General features: G+C 38.2%; 1 long non-coding RNA gene across 1 annotated transcript; it reads right to left on the reverse strand.

Moving 5' to 3' along the window:
* Positions 1-11720: 11720 nt before the first annotated feature.
* On the reverse strand, positions 11721-12008 carry LOC120209003. The gene is made up of 3 exons (XR_005524369.1): positions 11970-12008; positions 11836-11905; positions 11721-11756 (listed from the first exon to the last, which is right to left on the reverse strand). It is a non-coding gene; the product is annotated as an uncharacterized LOC120209003 (long non-coding RNA).
* Between the last annotated feature and the right edge of the window lie 468 nt (positions 12009-12476).

A 12476-nucleotide genomic window follows, 5' to 3' on the forward strand; every position in this document is an offset into this window, starting at 1 on the left:
GCGGATTCCGGATCTATCCGCATCTTCAGCATTTTCTGTGATTATGGCGTTGATACTCAAATCTTTCAAAGCAGCTTCCCAATCTGGTAAGGTGGTCTCAAACACATAACCAGCAGATTTAAGCGTGTTGTAAAGAGGTGGGAAAACCATGGGTTCCCCCTAAAATTCGTTCCCGTTTAATCTGGCCAATCTTCTTTCTCGTCTTTTCTGAATTTCCTTCCTCTTCTGTTGTTGGCTGGGCTGAAAACCTAGCCTGAACTGGTCTAACTTTGTTATAGGAAGGACGGGATTGATCTTTCCTTGCAACAGACTCCCAAATCTTCTTCTTATCTTGGTACCTCTTCTCAAGGTTTGTTTGATCTCCATTTTAGTGCATTCAGGGAGCCTGGGTTTGGCAATCTTTCCTCCTTCAGCCACAAAGGTGGCATTCAAAAACTCTAAAGAGCGGAATGAACATTCTACCGCTTCATCATTCACTTCTATGTATGGGGCATCAGTGGTCACACTCGCCACAATATCTTCTTCAGCATTAACAATTACAAGAGCCCCATCAATGACAAACTTGACTTTCTGGTGCAGCGTAGATGGTACTGCTCCAGCTTGATGGATCCAAGGCCTTCCCAAATGGCAGTTGTAGGAAGGCATGATATCCATTACCAAGAATTCAATATTGTAAGTAGCAGGTCTGATGGTTAAAGACACTTCAAACCGATTACCTCCCTCTTGGTCCCGTCAAATGCTCAGACCACGTTCTGACATGTTCTCATGTGGGAAGTATCCATTGGAAGCCTTTTCAACGTAACCAAAGGCATCACATTAAGGGTTGAACCATTTTCAATTAACACACTCGATAAGGTGTGCCCCTTGCAATGAGTGGTGATTGTAATGCCTTAGCTCGACCTCTTCCTCCAGACGGAATCTCATCATCAGAAAAGGAGATGAGATTATCAGCTTGAATATTGTTAACCAGTCGATCCATCATGCTGACCGGTATGTCTTGTGGCACAAACGTCTGATTTAGGACCTTCAAAAGTGCATCCACGTTGATGAGTGTTCAGAATCGTTAATCTTTGTTCGTTATTTCTTCGATTTTGTGGAGTTATTACTGCTGATTTGGTTGTGTTATGCCTATTTTCGTGCAGGTCCTTACTTTCCAGAATTAGTGATAAAACGGGTGAATTCTGCATTTTTTTCTTATTTGGTCATGGTTGGACACATGGGCACGACTCTGGCACGACGCAGTCTGACGTGGCAGTTTCTAGAAGGTCCAGTCAGCGGCGGTTTCTAGAAGACTTCGTCTGCACGCCTTCTGGAAGATTGACGAGCAGAGTTGCATTAGGAGACTAGTTTAAGTTTGAATTTAAATTTAAAAACAATTATCTTTTGTATTATTTTATTATTATTTTATTTGCTTATCATTTAGGCTTTGAGAGGCTATAAATACCCACTTGGGGTAAGCCTAAACTCATCATTCAGAATACATTCTTCTTTTCTCTCTAGTTTTTATAAAAGTTTTTTTCTTTTCCTTTTCAAGTTCTTTTTATTTTTCTTTATTTTCAAGTTTTATTTTTATGCTAAGTATGACTTTTGTCATGCTTAGCTAAACTTTTCATAAGCCGAGAGCTGTCGCGATGATTCAATTCCAACGGGAGAATTGAAACGGTCCCTTAATATCTTCGGAATATCTCTCTCAATCTCTGCGCTTATTTTTCAAAATCAAAACAATTTTCAAAATCAAAGATTGACTTTGGTCAAGAGGTTGTTGCGATTAAACGTGTGGGAGGAAGATTCGACTTATAAAAAGCAATTCGACTTCCTGGGAACACACTTGGCGAGATAGCTTCGCCAAGAGGGATTTGAGATCGTAATTGACGGTTATAGAAGCAACAATCCGAGTCGGACGCCACGAACTTAGACGGTAATTGATCTACAACAATTGATGTTGTTAGAATCAATTACCGAAGCCGAAATCAAAGATTGCCTTGGGTATTCGGTATACAAGATAGAGTCGCAAGGATAGACCTTGTAGACAAAGTAACCGACGTGAATCCCGAAGAGAAAATCTTATTCGATGATCTACGGAAATTGAGTCAAAGCGAAGCTTGAGGCTATTTTCACAGTATTTATTCACAACCTTATTTCTCCTATTTTTACTTCAATTGCTTTATTTAATCGTCTTTATTACTGTTTAAATCTCATTCTACCCAAAACCCCCCATTCTACTATCTTTCATGCCTGCCATAGACCAATCAAACATTAAATTAAGAATTTTTCAAGTCCTTGTGGATTCGACCCTACTTCTCTACGCTACGAATTTTCCTTTAATTATTATCCGAGAAGAAGGAATTTATTTTGACATCGAAACGACAGTTGTCAAATTGGCGCCGTTGCCGGGGACTTCGCCAAAGTTACTAATTTTTGTTTGTTTTTGATTTATGACCAGGACTAATCCGGGCACATTAGTGGAGTACAACCCGGAGATCGAAGCTGAAGCTAGTAGACTCCACGCACAGACACTTCGGGAAAGAAGGAGACAACAATTAGATCCAGAAGAAAGATCAAATTCAGGTAATACAAATCCAATGGCCGAACCTACTATTCGGGAGTTAGCCGCGGCACCCACTGAACAAGGGCCTATGTGCATTGATTTTCCCCAAGGCGAAACTCCATACCAATTGAAAACTGGCCTTATTCATCTCCTCCCTATATTCCGCGGATTGCCAAACGAGGATCCACACAAACATCTCAAAGAATTTCACATGGTCTGCTCTAGCATGACACCACAGGGAGTAACCGAGGACCAAATAAAACTTAGAGCTTTCCCTTTTTCCTTAGCCGACTCGGCTAAGGAGTGGTTATTTTATCTTCCTCCTAATTCTGTTACTACATGGGCTAATATGACTCGTCTTTTTCTTGACAGGTTTTTCCCTGCGGCAAAAGTAAGTGAACTACGAAGGAGAATACTTGGAATCAAGCAACTTGATGGAGAGTCGCTCTACGACTACTGGGAGCGGTTTAAGAAGTTGTGTTCTAGTTGCCCACAACATGGGCTAACTGAACAAACACTCATTCAATACTTCTATGAAGGATTATCTCCCCCTGGAAATGAAGATGATCGATGCTGCTAGCGGTGGAGCCTTGGTGAATATGACTCCTACCGAGGCTAGAGACTTAATATCGACGATGGCTGCAAATTCCCAACAGTTCCGCGCAAATAATGAACCTTCTCGAAGGGTTCATGAGATAAGTTCATCTTCCTTGGAAAGTAAAATAGATATGTTAACTGAAGTCGTAAACTCTCTTGTTGCAGGAAAGACAGGACAAAATCGAGTATGTGGAATATGTTCACTACCTGATCATCCAACAGACGGTTGTCCACTGATTCAAGATGACGCAACAGCTCAAGTGAACGCAGTCGGAAAATTTCCGCGACCTCCCCAAAGAGCTTATAATCTTCATGGTAATACATACAACCCAGTATGGAGGGATCATCCGAACTTCAGTTATGCGCAAAACCCGAGACCGAATCAAGGCTATCAAGCGAGACCTCCACCACCGCAACAACCGCAGAAGTCATCATTAGAATCGATTGTCGAGAGGTTAGCACTATCCCAGGAGAAATTCCAGACTCGAACTGAAGCCCACTTCCAAGAGATGGACAAGCAATTGAGCCAACTGGCTCAAACCGTGGGGAGATTAGAGTCACAAAGGAGGCTATCATCACAAACTGAACCGAATCTAATAGAGAATGTTAGCGCCATCACCCTCCGAAGCGGTACAATTGTTGAACAACCAGACCCAAAGGAGGTAAGTGCAAGATCCCGGAAGAAAGAAGAAGATTCGAACTCCCAAAGGGAAGAAGAAGCAGTTGACGCAGGATCCCAGAAAGAGAACGATGAAGAACAAATGGACAATCCGAAGCCATCTCCCTACGACGTGTCACTGCCTTTTCCATCAAGGTTAGTTAAAAAGGATAAAAAAGCTGAGGAAAAGGAAATATTAGACGTACTTCGGAAGGTGGAAGTTAACATACCTCTCCTCGAAGTTATCCGGAAAGTTCCAAGGTATTGCCGGTTTCTGAAGGATCTCTGTACGACTAAAAAGAAGCTTACCGGGGTCGAGAAAGTGGATTTAGGCGCGAGCGTCTCAGAAGTTTTCCAACGACCGCTTCCACCGAAGTATAAAGACCAAGGTATGTTTTCAATACCTTGTAAAATTGGTGAGGTTAAAATCAAGCGAGCTATGTGCGATCTAGGTGCCTCTATCAATGTAATGCCTCTCTCCGTCTATAATTTAATTTCCACCAAGCCTTTGAAGGAGATGAGAGTTACACTTCAGCTAGCCGACAAATCAATAATTTATCCTGAAGGACTCATAGAAAATGTTCTAGTGGAGGTAGAAAACTTAATGTTCCCTGCTGATTTTTATGTGATTGATATGGAAAATGATCGTAGCAACATTGGTTCTGAAATCCTCCTCGGTCGTCCCTTTCTGAGCACGGCAAATGCAAAAATTGATGTTCGAAGCGGTATTCTTACTATGGAGTTCGACGGTGAGATCTTAAAATTTGATGTTTATAAAGCAATGAGATATCCGGATAACGTTCATAGTATTAATTTTGTTGGCATTTTTGAACTTGTTGATGGTAAATCTAACTTGGTTGATGATTTATGCAAGGACTCGGATGATAAAAAAGACGACATAAGGGAGTTGAAAAATATTTCAGTTCTTGATTCAAATTTGATCTTAACTCCTTTAAAAACTACAGATTTACCTTCCTTTTTGCAGGCACCAAAAATTAAGTCAAAATCATTAAGGAGCCATTTGAAGAAATCATTTTTTGATGTTTTGACGGCCATTCTTCTGGACAAGATTTTAAAATTGGGAAATATCCGAAGAAATCTTTGTGGGAATTTTCAAATTTCTCATAAGGAATTTCTTAGTTGGAAAAAGCGAATGAAGTGGAAGTGTCTGTCACGGAACCTGTAGTTTGAATCAGGTCGTCGAGCTAACGACGTTAAACAAAAGCGCTTCATGGGAGGCAACCCATTGTTTTCAATTCCGTTATATTTTTTATTTTTATCTTTACTTTTTGTTTCATTTTATTTTTATTCATTCAAGCATGTTTAATTTAATTTTTATTTTTATTTTGCAGGAACCAAATATTTTTATTCAAACTTAAACGGCGAGAAATTACGGAATTATGATTCGAACAGTGTTAATTTAGGAGTCCATTGAGAAGTACACGATCGAATTGAGCAGAAAAAAAGAGCCTCAAGTCATGCGCACCGTGTAACTAAACGGTGCACGTTAGCAAAACCCATAGAGGGGCCGACGCACGTTAGCAAACCCCATTTTTTTTCTTTCCCCCTTTTGTTATCTTCTACCGCCCACCTTACCCCCTTCCCTCTTTTATCTTACTTTGACCATGGACCCCACCTTATCATTTTCAATTACCTTTTCAATTTTTAAGTCTACCTTTTTCTAAATTACAGAACAACCAAAAGTCCTCATTTACTTCCAACTCTACAACCCACGGCAGGAACCAATTTTAAACCCAATTCAACCAAAATTCCTCCCTTCATCTTCTCCATAACAGAACACCCCTCCCCTCCCAAAGCACGCAAAACCTTCGCCCCTTGTTCGACCCACCACCGGCGGCATCAACGAAGAGCACTTCTCATTCAAACCCCTTTACTACGTCTTGCTAACGTGTTCCATCCCCTCCATCCACGATGGTGCACATGAGGTACCAACAACACAATGATGCTGAGGCCAGCACCAAACACTCCGACCACATCGTACCGTTCGGCGTTCGCATTCACCGCCTCTTTCCTGTTCGATGCATTCGGCGATTTAGAAAATACTCCAGAGGTAAATTTCGACTATAATTTCATTCATCCATTACTAATATATTATCCCGTTTATGGTTTTACAGGGGATTTAGATGCTGGTTTTCCACCGGCGACACCACCTGATAATGTTTCCAGTTTACGGCATCAAACCGAGCAGCCCACTTCACTGTCCTAGCGCATTCCACCGTGGTTGTGGCTGTGGTCGACACTAGATCAGGGGAGTACTCTATTCCTTCTCTTGTATTTTAATTTTTCGTTTTGAGGCAAAACGCTTTAAGTGAGGGGGAGTAGAGTGTAGGATTGAATTTCTCTTTGCTTATCTTTATGTTTTGAATCTAGTATGTGTTGGTTGAATTGGTTGGAAATTTCATTGATTGTCTTTGTCTTGTTGAAAATTTTTTGGAACGCTATGCTTGTTTGGGAACACATGATTATTTAAGTTAGAATGTTCTTGATAGCGAATAGCATGAATTGTGACAAGTTGGTGTTTTTGTGATATTTCATGACTTCGTTGGTTGAAATGTGATTAGCTCAATGCATGAAATAATTTGGTGAGATTTGAGCCTTTACGAGCATATCATTTTCGCTCTCATTTTGTTTGACTGAGTGTGTCGAATTTGGCATTGGTATTCTAGAACCTGCATGTTTAATACTGTCGAGATTACATATGAACATTATGCTTAAAGATGATTTGGGCACCTTAGGATTAACCATTCCGTTTCCCCACTAAATAGCCTACCCATGCATTTTCCCCTTAGTTAACCACTTTTGAGCCTATTCCCGCTTCTTTGATTTTCACCATGTTCATAAACCCGAGCCTTTTATTTTATCCCTCTTTTCCACCTTTTTCAGGGCAAGTGAATGATTTTACCATTGTATTCTCCATCGAAAAAATGTTGAATGAAAAAAAAAATAGCAGTTCGAAAAAAAGAAGAAGAAGCTGTTCGAAAGAAAAATAGAAAAAAAGACATGAAAAAAAAAATTGGAAAACAAAACAACAAAGAGAAAAAAATGCATTTCAATAAGAAATTTGTTGTTTGATATGTCGTGTTTTTTATCTTGTTGTGCTTAATGTTTTGATGGAATTGAGATTAATATTTGTTAGTTCCTTGCCTTGAAATTTTTAGCCATATATTTAGCCTTTTTTCCACCTTTACCTAAGCCCCGTTACAACCAATAAAAGACCCTTTGATTTATGCATTTTGTTCTTATTAGTAGTGGAGATTTGATTTACTTGTAGGCTTATGGTAATACCGTGTCAATTCTGACATTGAGCGTTTCTTTACCCCAAACACATTGAGTGATTTGAGTGAATCCCGGTAAGGTGTTGAGTTATGAACATTGAAATTAATGAATGAATGGATATTACAATTGCACTTAACTTGTTCCAATTGGTGATGTTCAATTGATTGATTTCTTAACTTGAATAGTTATTGTGGTCTCTACCTTGCTTTCTTGAATATGAAACTTGACAAAGAACGTTTAATGAAGTTTTTGACTGATTTGGTTAATCATACTTGAGGATAAGCATGAGATAAGTGAGGGGGAATTTGATGAGTGTTCAGAATCGTTAATCTTTGTTCGTTATTTCTTCGATTTTGTGGAGTTATTACTGCTGATTTGGTTGTGTTATGCCTATTTTCGTGCAAGTCCTTACTTTCCAGAATTAGTGATAAAACGGGCAAATTCTGCATTTTTTTTATTATTTGGTCACGGCTGGAGACATGGGCACGACTCTGGGCACGACGCGGTCTGACGTGGCAGTTTCTAGAAGGTCCAGTCAGCGGCGGTTTCTAGAAGACTTCGTCTGCACGCCTTCTGGAAGATTGACGAGCAGAGTTGCATTAGGAGACTAGTTTAAGTTTGAATTTAAATTTAAAAACAATTATCTTTTGTATTATTTTATTATTTTATTTGCTTATCCTTTAGGCTTTGAGAGGCTATAAATACCCACTTGGGGTAAGCCTAAACTCATCATTCAGAATACATTCTTCTTTTCTCTCTAGTTTTTATAAAAGTTTTCTCTTTTCCTTTTCAAGTTCTTTTTATTTTTCTTTATTTTCAAGTTTTATTTTTATGCTAAGTATGACTTTTGTCATGCTTAGCTAAACTTTTCATAAGCCGAGAGCTGTCGCGATGATTCAATTCCAATGGGAGAATTGAAACGGTCCCTTAATATCTTCAGAATATCTCTCTCAATCTCTGTGCTTATTTTTCAAAATCAAAACAATTTTCAAAATCAAAGATTGACTTTGGTCAAGAGGTTGTTGCGATTAAACGTGTGGGAGGAAGATTCGGCTTATAGAAAGCAATTCGACTTCCTGGGAACACACTTGGCGAGATAGCTTCGCCAAGAGGGATTTGAGATCGGAATTGACGGTTATAGAAGCAACAATCCGAGTCGGACGCCACGAACTTAAACGGTAATTGATCTAAAACAATTGATGTTGTTAGAATCAATTACCGAAGCCGGAATCAAAGATTGCCTTGGGTATTCAGTATACAAGATAGAGTCGCAAGGATAAACCTTGTAGACAAAGTAACCGACGTGAATCCCGAAGAGAAAATCTTATTCGATGATCTACGGAAATTGAGTCAAAGCGAAGCTTGAGGCTATTTTCACAGTATTTATTCACAACCTTATTTCTCCTATTTTTACTTCAATTGCTTTATTTAATCGTCTTTATTACTGTTTAAATCTCATTCTACCCAAAACCCCCCATTCTACTATCTTTCACGCCTTCCATAGACCAATCAAACATTAAATTAAGAATTTTTCAAGTCCTTGTGGATTCGACCCTACTTCTCTACGCTATGAATTTTCCTTTAATTATTATCCGAGAAGAAGGAATTTATTTTGACATCGAAACGATAGTTGTCACACGTGTGCCTCTGAACTTAGCAGCAGTGCCAACATTGAAATACGTACTGACATGCTATGTAATTGTTCCACGATGTTGTACTCGTTGTGCTTTAAAATTTTCAGAAACTCTATAGCTTCTTCGTCTTTTATTGACTCGTTTATTTCCAGAACGTCCCCTTTGAAGGGTTCAAGTGGTCTCTGGGGGGACTTAGCCTCTTGGGAGTAGCTTTTTCCCACGGCATGCCCCACTTTGTTGTCATCTTCCTTCAGGGTGCTTACTTGGCATTCATACTTCCAAGACACTTGTCTGCTATCCTTGTAGGAAAAAGGTCGGGTGTTGTGATCACCTCCTTTGCTTGTGTTTTATCTACTATATTTACTTTAGGGGTAATTACCAAAGGAAGACCCCTGCAATATCCGATTTTGGATGATGCTCCGGTAACACAAACATCTACTTTCGGATAGTCTTGGACTTCTTTATAGAATTCCAGCTTATTCCTATCCATCATGAGTTGGATCAAAGCTTTAAACTCCGAGCAATCTTGCACCTCGTGCCCTTTTTCATTGTGGTAACGACATTGGTTACCATATCCACTCGTTGATGTATCAAAATGTGGTGCAAGAAACCCTGCTTTCACCATCTGTCTCCATACCCAAGCCAAATGAGACTTATTTCAGAAACACCAGTTTTAACTTTCCTTCCTTTCTCTTTAGTGACTGCATTAATCCCAGTCTCTTGATGATTAGGAAAAGGATTTTGTGCAACATTTGGTGCTCCTGAGTTGAAGTGGGTCCAATTCTTGTTGCACATTCTTTACACGATCCTTTTGAAGACGAGACAATTCTCAATAGTGTGCCCCGGTACGCCACCCTAATATTCGTAATGAGCATTCTCATCATACCACATGGGGTATGGGGGCTTCAAAGGTTCCACCGGGTATGGTGACACTACATGAGTGTGAAAGAGTTATTGATACAGTTCTTTGTACGTCATGGGAATAGGATCGAAATGCTCTTTTTTCCTTTCTTTCCTAGGTTCCCTCGAATTTTGTCCATAAGTACATGACAGTAAAGTTGCAGTTATTTTTGAGTTAGAGATTGTAACACCTTTGTTAGCGTTGTAGGTGTTGATGTTATTAATCTCTCCATCCCTCTTCTTCATAGGAGGTTTCTTGCTTGATTCTCCTCCCTCGATTTTGCCTTGTTTTATGGCCATTTCTATCATCTCCCCGACCATAACTAAGTCAGAAAAATTTTCAGATATGATTGCAACCAGGTGCCCGAAGTAAGGAGCCTTCAGGGTTATGAACTTGCACAGCTAAATCCCTCAATCTCTGTGCATATTGTCTGAAACACTACAAGAAAAATACCCTTTAATGGCGCACATTGCGCGTCATCTATGGGTGCGGATGACACACAAATGCCTGTCGTTGAAGCCACCGACATGAATTTTTTATGACGGGCAATTGTGTGTCATAAATCTATGACGCGCATTTATGACGCTCATTTATGACGCGTATTTATGATGCACATGTATGACTTACATTGCGCGTCATTGAAGCCCCCGTCATAAATTAATATGACACACATTTGTGCGTCATAAATTTATGACACGCATGTATGACTTACATTGCGCGTCATTAAAGCCCCCGTCATAAATTAAGATGACACACATTTGTGCGTCATAAATTTATGACACGCATGTATGACTTACATTGCGCGTCATTGAAGCCCCCGTCATAAATTTGCTTGACATACATTTGTGTGTCATAAATTTATGACACGCATATATGACTTACATTGCGTGTCATTGAAGCACACGTCATTTAAAAAGACGACAAACGTTCGCGTGTCGTGATTGTAATTCGGAAATTATATATATATATATATATATATATATATATATATATATATTGTAGATTGACAAATAATCAAACTAAATCACATTGAATGCCTCATAATACTAAATATATGTACCATATTATATATAAGCAATCCATTTGCATACAATATATTTACATTTAGTTATCAAAAATATTGTATTAATCATATGTCGATACAAAATATCAAGGCATAATAAAGTTTGCCACATAAGATACACATTCTTTGCAAATATCATCAATGTCATCATCCGTGTATTCTTCTTTCCCATCGCCAACCTAAGTAAAAAATATGAAATAAGTATATAATTTATACTTATTTAAAGTGAAGTATATAATGAACTATTAAAGAGTACTAAAATGACCAATTTTACATATGCATTCTTTGAAGCATAATAACATTATGCAAAGTCATAAAATCAATAGCATTATAAAAAATTCCAACTTTGTTCACAACAATATCATCACAAATAATAACCACAAGAGAGTCCTTGTTACGTCTATAGTACTTGACAAAATCAAATTTTGGATTTTAAGTGCTAGTACGTGTCAAATGCTTTCACAACTCCACCGAACATTTCAAATTGTTCCTTTAGACATTGATTCATATATCGACAAATAGTATCGATTACCACATGCTTAAAACGTGTAATTAGATTCAAGAATTCACTCATTACATACAACAGAATCTATCAATATATAAAAGCAAATAACAAGAAGTTTACCATCAATGTAATCTTTCACTAAGTTAAATTCACAATATTTTTAAGTTTGTTTTAAATTATAAACGATAACCTCCATTCCATACAGAAACGTGAATCATCAAAATAAAAGAACATTTCAAACTATAAGGTGATAACTAGAAGTCTAGAATAGCATCTAACTATGAGTTTTTCAGTAGAAATAAAAAGAGCATGACAATTCTTATTAATATGAATAGACAAGATGTTATCGTAGATGAATTTCCAATAATATCATCCTACTTCAAGTCCATATGATAGTTGTATGACTAATGTGTATCTATGATATGACAGATGTGTATCAGAAAAGTTTGCTTACATTCTTATTGACCAGCACTTGAAGTCCGTTCTCGACTATCTCTTTCATGAACTTACAAACATAATATCCACACTCGGTACCTCCCGACTGACGGGGACACTACAAACAGTTTACAATAAACGATTAGTCAAAATGAAAGGTGCAATTTAAACAAGGAATGATCGTTTGAAGTCCTCACCAAAACATTGATCCAATTGAGGCTAACCCTTTTGTTAGATCCACTTTGAGCATTGCACAATTTCATTGCCCTATAAAATTGATGAAATATATCAAAGAATATACTATAATGTTTCGATAATTTATGTTACTTACGCATCAATAACTTGCTTCAACTGCTGATGGACATTGGTGGGCCCTAAGGAATCAAGATAATAACAACTTGTTGCTTTCATATCTATCACCGCCAACACCCAATGTCTTCTATAAAAACGAAAAACCAAATTAAGTTACTAAAATATATTGATAATCAAATGAAAAAACAAACCCGGGATTATATGGCACTAGGACGATGTCATTGTCCTTCTTAGAGATAATCGGTCTGCAACGCTTCGAATTGCCTCATCGCTATTTTTGAATTTTGCCTTACGTCCTGATGGCGAGATTGCAGACGGGCTCATAAAACAAATTCCATGATCTCTTTTTGGCCCATTCTTGATTTCCTCAAACAAGTACCTATATATTAACATTAGACAAGTACGATGATTAAATATATTGTGTTTTAATAAAATTAAAATTATGCACTTACATCATATAACAAGTAATCGCAGAACCGGTCATCTCATCCACAGTAAAAACCACTTCAAAATCTTCTCAAGTTAA

The sequence above is a fragment of the Hibiscus syriacus genome, unplaced genomic scaffold, assembly GCF_006381635.1.
Source record: "Hibiscus syriacus cultivar Baekdansim isolate YM2019G1 unplaced genomic scaffold, ASM638163v2 tig00017996_pilon, whole genome shotgun sequence".
NCBI classification, from domain to species: Eukaryota; Viridiplantae; Streptophyta; class Magnoliopsida; order Malvales; family Malvaceae; genus Hibiscus; species Hibiscus syriacus.